General features: G+C 40.5%; 1 long non-coding RNA gene across 1 annotated transcript; it reads left to right on the forward strand.

The window, feature by feature from the left end:
- Positions 1 to 589: 589 nt before the first annotated feature.
- LOC127665742 (uncharacterized) lies at positions 590 to 7,318 on the forward strand. Its single transcript, XR_007973494.1, has 2 exons — positions 590 to 660; positions 4,494 to 7,318. It is a non-coding gene; the product is annotated as an uncharacterized LOC127665742 (long non-coding RNA).
- The last annotated feature ends 6,745 nt before the right edge of the window (positions 7,319 to 14,063 follow it).

Genomic DNA, 14,063 nt, shown 5'->3' on the forward strand with positions numbered 1-14,063 from the left:
TTACAAAACCCAAATGCATCACTCCATTTTTCATATCCATGGCAGAGTTGGCCAATTGACCACAACATTCTTCCTTATAAGTTGTATAGTCTGCCTCAAAATTATTCTCAACACAGTGATCCAGACAGCCACTACCCATCTATCAATGCTGACACCTGAGATGAAACCAATTCATCATTCTAACACTAGGCAAGTATAGGTCTTTGAGCAGGTGTGTGTGTGTGTGTGTGTGTGCGCGCGCGCGCGCGCGCATGTGTGTACATGTGTGTGAGAGTGCTAGCAAAAGTTTGTGCTTGCCAGAGAGATGATGAAAATGAACACAAGAGTTTGCTGAGAAAAAAAGAATCTTTTAAAAGATTATACATCTGTTTAGAACCAGAACAATTTTCCCCTAGAAATAATGCTATAATAAGGATTATACACAAAATCAACCACTAGATTACCTTCTCATCCATACACAGCTATCAGTGTTAAGCTTTAAGACCCTAAAAACCTCAATATTTATTGACTATAATAGACAAGAGCTTATAGGTTCAGGCTTCTAATTACAAATTCTCACGATTCAGTTATTGCTTCCTTTGTAGCTGTGGAAGACTGTCTGTTATTCCAGACTTGCCTGCAGTGCTACAGAAATCCAGCCTCTCCCCAAGGAGCTTCCATGTAAGTCTCATGAACCATTAGAGTCATGCAACTGTCCTTATCTTAAAAAAAAAAATTATGTAACTCTTTTTTTTTTTACTGTCCTGTCTCAGTGGTAAGAGGCACTTATATAGACAATGTTAGTAGTGGCTTCTGGATAGTTAACTGGTACACAAAGGTACTTGGTACTAAAAGACAGATTTAATTATATTCTAGAGAGAAAATGACCCACAGGTGCTGTTTTTTTTTAAAATATTTTTTTATTCGATATATTCTTTATTTACATTTCAAATGATTTCCCCTTTCCTTGATCCCCCCTCCTCGAAAGTCCCATAAGCCCTCTTCCCTCACTCTGTTCCCCCATCCACCCCTTCCCACTTCTCTGTTCTAGTATTGCCCTACACTGCTGCACTGAGCCTTTCCAGAACCAGGGGCCACTCCTTCCTTCTTCTTGGACATCATTTGATATGTGGATTGTGTCTTGGGTATTCCAAGCTTCTAGGCTAATATCTGCTTATCAGTGAGTACATACCATGAGTGTTCTTTTGAGACTGGGTTACCTCGCTTAGGATGATGTTCTCCAGCTCCACCCATTTGTCTAAGAATTTCATAAATTCATTGTTTCTAATGGCTGAATAGTACTCCATTATGTATATATACCACATTTTTTTTGTATCCATTCCTCCATTGATGTACATCTGGGTTCTTTCCAGCTTCTGGCTATTATAAATAGGGTTGCTATGAACATAGTAGAGCATGTATCCTTATTACATGCTGGGGAATCCTCTGGGTATATGACTAGGAGTGGTATAGCGGGGTCCTCTGGAAGTGTTGTGCCCAGTTTTTTTTTTTCAGAAATATGGATAGATTTATTTTAAATGATGAAACAATTTCCAGTTTCCTGTTAGGCATTAGTATCTCACCTCTACTTAATAGACAGTCCACTGATGTTAGCACTTGAAGCTTTTGGGTGCTCTCAATAACACTACTTGGCTAATCTAATATGATTCAGGTAATGGATTTTCTTTTTCTTCAATATTCTTTGTTTACATTCCAAATGCCCTTTCCCGCCTCCCCCATATGTCCCATAAGGCCTCTTCCCTCCTCCCATTCCCCACTCACCCCCTTCCCATTTCTCTGTCCTGGTACTCCCTGGTCCTGAAAAGGCTTGATCCAGTTTTCTGAGGAACCACCAGACTGATTTCCAGAGTGGTTGTACCATCTTGCAATCCCGCCAGCAGTGGAGGAGTGTTCTTCTTTCTCTACATCCTTGCCAGCACCTGCTGTCTCCTGAGTTTTTAATCTTAGCCATTCTGACTGGTGTGAGGTGAAATCTCAGGGTTGTTTTGATTTGCATTCCCCTAATGACTAATGATGTTGAAAATTTCTTAAGGTGCTTCTCAGCCATCTGAAGTTCTTTAGGTGAAAATTCTTTGTTTAGCTCTGTACCCCATTTTTTAATAGGGTTATTTGGTTTTCTGGGGTCTAACTTCTTGAGTTCTTTGTATATATTGGATATTAGGCCTCTATCTGATGTAGAGTTGGTAAAGATATTTTCCCAATTTGTTGGTTACTGATTTGTCCTTTTGATGGTGTCCTTTGCCTTACACTTTGTAATTTTATGAGGTCCCATTTGTCAATTCTTGATCACAGGTACTGTTTTTAAAACAATATTTATTTATTTAGTGTTTGCTTTTTTGTGCGCTGGTGTTTTGCCTGCATTTCTGTCTATGTTAGAGTGTTGTATTCTCTGGATCTGGAGTTCCAATTACACTTGTGAGCTGCCACGTTGGTGCTGGGAATTGAGCCGCAGTCCTCTGGAAGAGCAGCCAATCCTCTTAATTGCCGGGCCATCTTCAGCACCTTCTCAGATACCTTTGTGCATGGATGGAAAATATTTTCTGTTCACTCTTCTATTAATCTCTACTTCCTGATAAAAAATAGCTAAATATAAATACATGTCTCTATTAGACATTATTGGATAAGCATGGATTCTAAAGAGAGATTTTTACAAAAATAAATATCTATTTTGATTTTCAGTACAGCAATGTGTTAAAATCTAGTCACTGGGTAGTTTTAAGCTAAAACATTGTTAGTGTCTTACTATTCTTCATGTAGTTTACCAAAACAATGTATCACAAACTCAAAGAGAATTTAAAAATTAAACTAATAATATATTATATTTAAAATAACATTAAAGTGAAATCTTCACCCCACACTTGACAACACTCAAAAGACACAACACATTTACTACAATTTGTGGACAGTCTAAATCCCTTCCAGTTCTTTATATGAGTCACATACCAAAATTGACAGACTTTTCATGCTATGTGATCTTTTTTATTGACTATGAAAGCTAGTAACATGCTCAGTTTAGACACCATGATCTTTAGCCACACACTGTAGACTACTAGACAGAAGTACTTCATCCTCTATACAAAAACTCAAGATACTGTCTCCTAATGTTTGCTTTGTATAACTGAAGAAAGGATAATGTGTGTGTGTGTGTTTGTGTGTGTGCATGCGTGTGTATGTATGTGTGTGCTTACATTTTGGGTCTATACGAAACATAAACGATCAGGATGTATTAAGCAGTGGCTTGAATTGAATTTTCATTCTTCCTCTGACTGTTGGGGAAAGGCTGTGCAGCCTTTTGCAGCCAAGTCTCCTCGTCAGATCAGAATACTAACCCCAGAGTCTATTTAAAACTAGCTTTTAAGTGGAGCCATTTATTGGAAATTTCAAAATTTCCAAGTTGGTTCCCTTAAATATACTTCCAGGAGCAAGCGCCTGACTCGGTTTTCAAAGCTTTAACTCGTGGCTAGTGTTCTTGTTCATATATATTCTGTACCATATGTGTCTAGAGGTTATAGAAGGATATTTAGCATACTGAAGATAGCGAAAGTCTATTTCTTTTGAATATGCATAACAACCCCCAAGCCCCCAAACCATCCTCATTTGTCTGTAATGGATATTTGTGGTGGCAGATGATTGCCTTCCCTAGGGATTAAGACCTCCTGCAATTAATTTGAAGCTGGTACCCACTCAGTGTCAGGATACTCAACTGTTCAAGTTTTCCAATGTCTCCATCATCCTCTGGCTGGTGCTTATCTATCAGCCCGGGAGTGTGTTGGATGATTTGCTTTTAGTTTTTCAGAATCATTCTACTATTAGATAATTCATTTTACATTCACAGGAAACAGCTCTTCTTTCTCAACACTGTTAGTGTGCAGGGGCATGGCATGCTAGGCGGAGTCAGCTTCAGTAGCGTCTTCTTCCACCTTTTTCTTTTGAGACAGAGGGTCCCTTTTTGTTGTTCCCCACTGTAAACACCTGCTAGCTGGTCTGTGAGCGTCAGGGGCGTCTCCCGTCTCCTATTTCCTCATTGGTGTACGAGGATTACAGATAGATGCTATCACTTCTGGCCTCACATGGCTCTGAATATTTGAACTCACATCCTCACACTTGCACTGAAAGCAAGTGTGTTGTCACTAAGCTATCTCGCCACTTTTCATCTCCAGTTTTAAAATTTCATTTTCCATGGTAATCTTGCGTTCAACAAGGACTCTTAACATCTCACCGCTCTTGGACTTCCTTATTGGACCTAACGAGGTTAATGATGCTTGGAAAAATTGTCTCAGACAAGGTTTCCAGAGGCTAGGAATGCACTGATGGTGCAAATATTGCAAAAAGCAGTAATATGTATCCCACCACCATTATTGGTCTATGTAATGTTTTCTCACCAATGAATTCAGTTTTATTTAAAGACAATGGGTTCGATTTTAAAGACATTGATCCACAGAGTAAAGTCAGTAAACAGAATGACATATGTAACCAGTCTTCTTTCTTCACAGGTTTGTTGTTGGGCTAAAGTGAATGCTGTCCAGACTGTGAAGTGATATTGAAATCTTTCCACAGTTTCACACTGAGGCGCAATAATACAGGTCTTTGTTGTATAGAGCAGCACTTTCAACTCTAAGTTGCATTTCCTTGAAGCTGGGGGAGAGAGGGTCCTGGCTCAGAGGCCTGTAGCCTCACTCACAGCAGGAGGGTGAGTAGAAACAAAATTCCTATTAGAGACAGCTTAAATGGGAACACACTTCATTTTGCAGAAAACACCTTCTAGAACTTGCTTAATAGAGGGCACCTTTGCAGTCAATCATCCCAGAAGAGTTTCAAATTGGATAAAAAAGTGGGGGACACAGATTAAGGTTAGGGCTAGAGGTTGTGTATTACATCTCCAAGTGCTTATATAATTACATTGTGGTGGTTTTTAGTTGGAAGCTTGTAGATCATAGAGGACTCGTTTACTGGTTCTTTTGAAGCATTGTGGGAATGAGGACATGCAGGTCCTGGCACATGCTCCTGTCAAGCAGAGGACAGCACATTTTTATGCCTAGGTTCTAGTCACACAAGTGCTACGATATGAAAGGGTGCAGGAGACAATCTGAAGGACGTCAGAATGGGAAAATTTCCAGGCAAACTTGTCTTGGCACACAACAGCTGTAGACACTTCGTCAGATTTTTAAAAGCCACTTCTCTCTGATACTTCCCTTCCACTATGGAAGCCCAGCTGAGTATTTTCCCTGCTGAGTGGGAGGGTAAGGGAGAGCTCAAGATTAGCACAGGCTTTATGCAGAACTGTAATATAGGTTGCAGCCTGTGTGTGGTTTCAGTGCTTTGGCCTGTCTGAACCACCAGGCACGTCACCTCTCCAGATAAAACTCCCCCACAGAAATAGCTCCCTGCTCTTTAAACAGAGCTCCCCCAGCATGATCTCTCTCTCAGTGTCATCTAGAATATAATGATTCTAATATTTACTTAACTCAGGGCCGGGATTTATGGACGTTAATGTGTGCTAATATTTCTAGAAGTCCTATGTTCTAATAGCATTTCTAGAAAATGGTATTTATTTTTTTAAAAGATAAATAAACCCAAGATGAGATTGATGGAAAATATTTGTTCCTCTAGGAAGATTCACAATCCCCCATATCTCCTGGGTTAGAGGCTGCCACCAAAGCTGGCCTGTGAGTGTTTCCTGTCAGGCACTTGCCACCTGTCAATGAGGTCACTCAGGAAACTGTCCCCACCTCCTAGTTCAGTGGTGAGGTGAGCCCTGTGTGCAGCCTCATGTGAGTTAGTGTACACATACCATTATACACTAATTCATGACGGTCAGCTCTTTGATTGGTTGCTGAAAGGATCTTAGTAAATACATTTGAAAAACACATGAATAATGTTAAAGATCTCAGGACCTATAGGAATATGATAGGTTAGGGGAAAGCCAGGTAGTATGTAAAGGCCAGATGGTATTTCCTGATGTCTCCTACTTAGTTGTTTTCTAAGCCTCAAAAGTCCTGCTAATGAACTTCTGAAAATACCGCTCGAAAATAACAGATTTCAAGAATCCCTTAAGTGCATTAGAAGCCCCTTCAGCATTAGAGGTAAATGGTTAAAGAACATAACCTTGATCTGCTCTGGTCATAAGTACTTTCAACACACAGAAAATATTCCTCAAGTGCTCTTGTGTCTCCGTTTTATCCAGTGACAGGGTCTATGCTTTCTATGTTGAAATAATACTTCTTACCAAAAAATGGTGCATAAAACAGAAAATAAAATAAAATATCCCCATGGCCACAGCCATAGCACAAATCTTCAAGAAGGAAAAAACAGAGAAGCATTTCAGTGGTACTTAGGTATGTAAAATGTAGGAGTTTTGGTGCAGTGTGCTATAGGCACCGTAAGAACAGTGGCAGGGCCCAGAGAGTTATGTGAACTTGGAGGAAATGGATTAGAATACAAGTGGATAAAAAACTCAGCCTCCCAGAGCGTGCAGGGAAGACTCTGCTGGGTTAACACCAGCAGAGGAAAGGAAACCTGTCCCCTGCCAAAGAGTATGCTGTTGACCATGAGCATAGAGTCTTGGGGAATTCCTAGTGAGGTTTGCAGTTTATGCAGAGCTTCCCTCTGTAACAGAGGTGGGCAGTGTCAGTGTGGCTAAGGTCTGTGTTGCTCTGTAAATGTCCTTCAGTCACTCTCTGCCCCCACCCTTGTTTTTTTCTTCCTTCTTTTGTTTTTATCATTTCCTCCTCTATCTTTTTATCTCTTTGCCTTCTCTCTTGGTTTCCCAGTGCTTCAGTTGATAACTATCTACGGAAGTGGTATACTACAAATAACATAGTACATAAAACCCAGTCAGAAACTCTTAACTGTAGCTCTCTTTCGATACATGTTTCACACATACACAGGTGCTGGCTGCTTTTATGTCAACTTGACACAGTGAGATTCATCTGAGAGAAGGGAGCCTCAATTGAGAAAAATGGCCCCATAAGCTCTGTCTCTGTAAACAAGACTGGAGGGCGTTTTCTTCTTTAGTGATTGATGGGAGAGGGCCCAACCTAGTGTGTGTGTGCAGCTCATGGACCGGTGATCTTGCTGAGGGGTTAGAAGACAGCAGGAGGAGCAAGCCACGAGGAACAAGCCAGTAAACAGCACTCCTCCATGGCTTCTTCACCAGTTCTTGCCTTTGGGTTTCTGCCCTGCTTGAGTTCCTGCCCTGACTTCCCTTGATAATGAACTGTAAAGTAGAAGTAAATAAAATTAAAAAATAAGTTAAAAAATAATAAAGAAGGAAATAAACTCTTTTTTTCCAAAGTTGCTTATTTGCATGGCATTTTAACATGACAATAGAAACCCTAACACACACACACACACACACACACAGATACACCGATCACTTAATTTCCCTCAAGAGTTTTATACTCATGTCCATGTCATTAGAATTAGTAAACAAATGCAGGTTAATTGATTTGACAGTGAAAAATTACTAGACTACAGAGCATGAATTTTAAGTTACACAGTCTGGTTCCAGAGCCTGTACCCCCACTTTTTTTTTTATATCTTGGGAGATAACAGGAACAAAGTAGGTGAAGAACAAATTATTTTTGTGGTGCTGGAGTGAAACCCAGGCCCTGACACATGCCAGGCAGAAGCATTCATTGATGTATTTGTTGTTTGCCTTGGATAATAATGATGCAATGTTTTCGTTATGGTGTACTGGTCTCTGCTTGTCTGGGAGTATTGTTGTTAAAACTATAAGATATGCAGAATCCAGAAGCTAAGCATTGGAGGATTTCCACACCAGGCAGCTTCATGCTGCATTTCTTATACTGTTTTGGGCTGCAGACAGAATGCCTGTATTCCTGGTCTGGAGAGGTCATCCATCCATGGTCAGTGTTCCGGAACTGGATTCCAGGGTTCCAAGGATTTGGTCGGTTCCACTACCCTGACATACCTCATGGCTTCCCTGGGCCACTAGTAGCCTGCTTTAGGAACCATTTCGGATCATTTTGCTTCTACATCTCCATCTTTGACTTAACACTGAGACCCGGAACAGGATGAGGATACTGATTAGTATTCTTACTTGCAACTCTTAAAATTGATGGGACCAACTGATGAACAAATAGCTTACAATCGCCATGCATGAGTCGGGCATGTCGGCACATGCATATGATCAACACTCGGAAGGCTGAGACAGGAGGATTACCACAAGATTGAACATATCTTTGACTACATACTATGTACTAGGATTACCAGGACTATATAGCATGATGCTAAATACTAATACTAATAATAATAGTTATAATTATAATAAACAACAGATCAACAAGAAAGAAGACTACATATATGTAAGAACTATGAAGTACTTTGAGGTTCACTAAAAAGAGAGATATACAAAGCATTGCACTGAGAAAGTCTTCGGGAGTGGCAAATAGAAAGAAAAAACATTTTGCTTTTAAAAAACTGATCACAAACCCTTCATTCTGCACAGCACATGATTTAACAGGTGTGTGATTTATTCATTTATTCACAGACTCTCTGACTAACCATTCCATCACGGCACTATTGTCTGCAGAGCACAACACATTTACAGCAAACTGCATCAGCTTCATAGAGATGATGAATTAGCTAATCTCTAGAAATCCTTTGTTTCCCAAAGAAAAAGAAGGTTCACAACACCAAGACAGTGACCCTGAAAAAGAATTAAACTTTACCTCAGTAAAGTCTTGCCCATGCTAGAACTCCGGGTCACCCATATATCCCTCTATAAATCGCACGTGGTATGAAAGAGAAGATAATAAAGGCAGTCAGTATGTTGCTTCTGTTAAAATAGAAAACTGTCTCCAAGTGTAACCGGCATTCCCAGGGCCCTTCTTGGACAAGGCACAGTTGCCTTTCTCAGGAAACTCATCTGTTTTTCTAGGGGTGGTCCTTGTCGGGTTTAGTTTTGGGATTGGGGTCTTTCAGAAGCCTGCCCCCAGTTGCCTGTGGTCAGCAGCCTCCAGCTCCATCTCTTGAGTTAGCTTTTCACTTGGAGGGAGGTGACTGGGCATGTTTTTGAGGTATGTTGGACATCGGTGTAGAGCTGTAGAAACTGGGCTCAGCTGGTTTTCCTGCAGAGCTTAAGTAATAGCCCTATGCTCTCTTGTGAAATGTGCCCTGCGGACCCTGTGCTCAGACCGCACCGCATTGCCTAATGCTGCTCCAACCCAGTAAAGCAGATATTTGTTAAGCCTTCATTTTGCCTCTCAGCCCTGTGCTCCCAGAAAGCATTTAGATTCAAGTCATATTTACAAATACCTTGGCCATATAGCCAGGCACTACTTTGACCAGATCATGACTAAAGATACTTATTTATTTTAACCTACGTGTTGCCGTGTGGCTGTTACCTGTGCTCATGTACCATGTGTCCATGCGTCCATCTCTTTACCTCTTTTTCAGGCTCCTCCCCCATCTTTATTTCCCAGAATTCTTTTTTCTCCCAGTGTCCCATCTCCATTTCCTGTCTAAGCCATAGGCCATGGGCTTTTGAATTGACAGACGAGGCATCCATACAATGCACAAGACCATCTCTCCACAGAGTCTTTGCCTTGATTGCTGCACTTTCCTTTGGCCAGGTCCATGACCACAAGGGATATGATGCTTTGGATGGGTGATTTTTGCCTTGCCCCAAATTCCAACAGAGCAAGGGTTCCTGGAGAAAATCAGGGCAGCCTAGAGATTGAGAATGAGGAAGAAGGGACCCTTAATGTGTATACCTGTGAGTGGGTGTGGAAAGAGCTACTCATCAGTAGCTGCCTGACTTTAATACGTTAGATTGTCCTGATTAAGGAAATGAAAAAGCTGCATCTGACAGCCTTCCCCGTGGCCAGTGTGGTTGGCACAGTGGGAAACCAGGCAATCAATAAGTAAACAGACAGTGTCAGTCTGAAGACCTTTCAGAAAAGCATTTCTGTTCAGGGGGAAAAAAACCTTAGTGGTGCTTTTAGTCTCTTTAGATGTTTCTCAAGATTTTTGTTATATTCCAGACGATGCTGTTTTTGCCTTTAAGCAAGTACCCCATGCCCTATGCTTGCCTTTGGTAATAACCTACGCTAGAGACCACTCAATATTCAACCTCTGAGTGTCTCAGCATCGGGGCCTGACCCAAAGAAATTCACATGCAGTAAAATGAGATTTGCTTACCAAGACAGATTCACATTTTGCTCCCTTCAGCGATCCATCAATCTAATGGGAAAATAAAAGCTCTCATTATAATGAGAATAGACTTCCAGGAGCATGAACTAGTATCAACACTCTGTTTATTAATACCAATTTTATTGCTATATATTTGATGCCAATCCAAATTATTAAGTTTTCTTGTCATTCCATATTCTCTCTCTCTCTCTCTCTCTCTCTCTCTCTCTCTCTCTCTCTCTCTCTCTCTCGTTCTCTCCCTCAAGATATTATATTTGACTAGGTTACTGATGATGGTGAGATGTTACTACCAACATTATAAACATTTCTAGAATAGTATAAACTCTTCTCCTGGCTGAGCTTTAGTTCAAGGAAAATCTTATTTTACAATACAACCTGAAAAAGAATGAACATCTTTAAAGATAACATATTAGAACAAGATATAAGCATAAAAAGATTCATACTAGTAGGATACAATTTTTGTAACATAGGTGACTTAAAAATACATTAATGGATCCATTGACATAAAGTTATTGATAAATTACTAGGTAATGTTCTATGCTTACATACATTATATAATGTTTAAACCATTTTAAACATGTGTGTCTTCTCAAACATTTGTCATTTGCTTATAGAGAAAACTTTCAAAAATCCGTTCTTCTAGCTTTTTGAAATGTATACTATGTTATTGTTATCTGTAGTGACTCTGTTGTGTATTCTGGGGCTTCTTCCTTGTAGATGCTGTTTAGCATGCACCAATCCTTTCTTAGCTAACAATGAAACACTGGCTCTCATACTTGGCCCTGGGTCGCTCTTCCTGTGTGTTCTCTAAAAGCAGAGATCTGCTTTTATTGAGTGATTGATAAAGTAGTTACCAGGTACTCAGAACTGTGCTACAACTTTTAAATGAATCATACCATTTAGAACTCTCAGTACCATTAAAAAACAGCAGTGAATGTTCCGTAAAGGAAATTTCATTTAGGATATTTTAGCAATTGTTTTTATCCTGGTTTCCAGGACAAGGCAGTAGCAATGGTGCACACAAGGACAAGCTGTTTAGTTGAGGTTCAGTGCTCTGAACCAGTGAAGCACACCGCCATCCATTTGTGTAGAGACTTCGAGGTGATTTCAGTCATTTCTCAAGAGTCTAGGTACCCTCAAGATGCCAAAGACTTCCCAGTTTCAGTCGCCTTCAAAAACCTGCACTCCAGTGTCTCAGAAACACTTCAAACTCAATCCACTCCAAAGTGAATTCCTATCCTCTCTCCAAACCCACTCTTCTCTCTGGTTTGGTTTAGTTTGGTGCCACAGTACCTTGCCATGTAACTCAGGCTGGCCTTGAACTGCAATTCTCCTTGCCTTAGCCTCTCTTCCCAATCTTCATAACTCAATATTCCAATATCAGCCACATAAGCCATTTTCTATTTGGTAGTATGATCCAGACATCTAAGCGTCATCACTGGCCAATTCCAGAACCTCCACCACTATGTCGGGATGTTTCTGGTCATTGTTTTAAACCTACAGCTATCCTAGATTCCAGGGGCATCAGAGATTTCTAGACATCCACTCAGCAAGAGCAATCACGGAAATAAGCACAGTTCTCAAGCAATAAGGGCTTCTTCAGGATCAGCGTGCTGAACAAGGGCTGAATTAATAATCAACTGGACCATGCTTTTAGCAAGAGTGTGTTACTGTACGGGCCTCTTGCTCTGCCACTATTCTTCCCCAATCTAAACCTCAAACTCACGCCAGTAGCACAAAGATAGAATCGGGGTCACTAGACCTTTTTTTATCTATATTATCCAATGGGAGGACATAAAATAAATCTCTCCCTGCTTTCCACTACTGCTTGTCTCTTTAATTGGTGGGTGGTGGAGCGTAATCTGTTAGGTCTCCTGGAGTGGGGCATTTGTCTTTGAACACCAGTAACAATACTCAATTTCAAGAAATTTAACTGTCTTTTCTAGGTCAAAAAAAAAAATCTACCTTTGACTTTTGAAACATACTGCAAATATCCCGCTGAAGAGTATCACTCTGAAGGGCTCATACAATCCCCTTTATTTTCTCAATGGCCTCCAGCACAGGGCAGCAAGCTCAGCTGGTCTGGGTCACCGTCACCAGGTTCTCAGTTTTCCTGCCCTCACATTGGGACCTACTTGACTGATAAGGTTCTCCGGCCTCTCTTCTTGTTTCTCGGGGTCTGTGTCCCTGCAGCTTTGGTGAGAATGGAGAAATGGGGGTTTGATGCAAATGGAATACTATTGGTGATCTTGCCTGCTGGGTTAATTCCTTCATGTGTGGATATCTGGCCTGAAAGCCAAGAAACCTTGAAGAAAGCACAGAGTGATAGAATCGAGTGGAAGCTGCCAGTAGTGACGATTATTTTCAGTGTATGTTGGGGAAATGAACACAGGTTGCTCTTCTTTGAGACTAGCCTAGAAATCTGTATTTAACTTCACCCCCATCCCTAAAAACTAAACAAAAACAAAAAGACAGAAAGCAAAAACTCTCCTCTATATTTTCCTCTCTGCTTACTTCTTTGGCACAGCATGCACATGTGCCCGACACGGGCTGATCTCTAGGACCCTCCCATGAAGGCATATTAATGGCCGTCATTATGTTTTCATTCTAAGATGCACAGAAGAGCAGTTACCTGTTTTTTTTTTCTGCCAATTCCCAGAACATCTGTTGACCAACACCTGCTGTTCTCTATAACAGGTGTATGCTAGAGATTGAAAAGATTTAAAAAAAAATCATTTGATGTCAGCCCAGATCACAACTTGCCACTCCTGCCAAATGGGTCAGTTGAGATGGAAACCACACACTGGGCAGATGTCTATTAATAATTTGAGGAAGTGTCACAAATTGAAGTTTACGAAAGTAAAGGGGAGGGGCAAAGGGCAGAGACAGTTTGCAGCTACACAGGAACCTCGTCGATTGTCCTGTTTTTAGATCACTCATTCTCTCCTTAATCTTCTGTAACTATTAAATACTTGCAAAAATATACTATTTGCTTTCTTCTTTCTTTCTTTCTTTCTTTCTTTCTTTCTTTCTTTCTTTCTTTCTTTCTTTCTTTCTTTCTTTCTTTCTTTCTTTCCTTCCCTCCTTCCTTCTTTCTTTCTTTCCTTCCCTCCTTCCTTCTTTCTTTCTTTCCTTCCCTCCTTCCTTCTTTCTTTCTTCCTTCCTTCCTTTCTTTCTTCCTTTCTTTCTTTTTTCTGAGTCAGAGTCTTGCTATGTGTGCCAGGCTGGCTTTGAATTTTTGGCAATCCTCTGTCTCAAGCCTACTGAATGCTAGTCTTATAACCATGTTCCCCAACTCCTAGATTTCCAACTTTATGAAGATATTTGAACAAAAAAACCATGTGATGATGCTGGAAGAGCCTCAGATTGTCCAGTTCATACTCTTCATCATATATCTGAAGAAATAGAGGCTCCGGGATGAGTAAGCAAGGAAATGATTATGTTATCTAATATTATGCCTGGAACCCAAAGCAAACCTAGAGTATAGGTTGCAAGTGTAGTTGGTTATTCTTTCTACACTGTACAAACTCATGGAAAGGTCTCCTGCCTTAAGACATGTTTAAAGACAAGTCCCTAGTTCAAATGTGTTGCCTATGTTGTTGTCTATGGCAATCTCATCATGTAGCATAGTGATAGAGACATTTTAAGCACTTGACAAGCCTCCAGAAGGTGTTGTAGCTTCCATTTCAATGCTTTTGAAAACCTAGAGCAGACTTCCAAGAATCCATGTAGGTGTACTGAGTCGAATAATAGTCTCCTCAAATTCCTGACTGTCCAGAGCATATGCATGCAACATTATTAGGAACTGCTTTTTTAAAAAAGCTTATTAAAATTAAAATGAGGTTCATCTGGGGTAGATGCATCCAAATCCAATGTGTGGTTTCCTT

Source organism: Apodemus sylvaticus, chromosome 15 (genome assembly GCF_947179515.1).
Source record: "Apodemus sylvaticus chromosome 15, mApoSyl1.1, whole genome shotgun sequence".
Classification (NCBI taxonomy): domain Eukaryota; kingdom Metazoa; phylum Chordata; class Mammalia; order Rodentia; family Muridae; genus Apodemus; species Apodemus sylvaticus.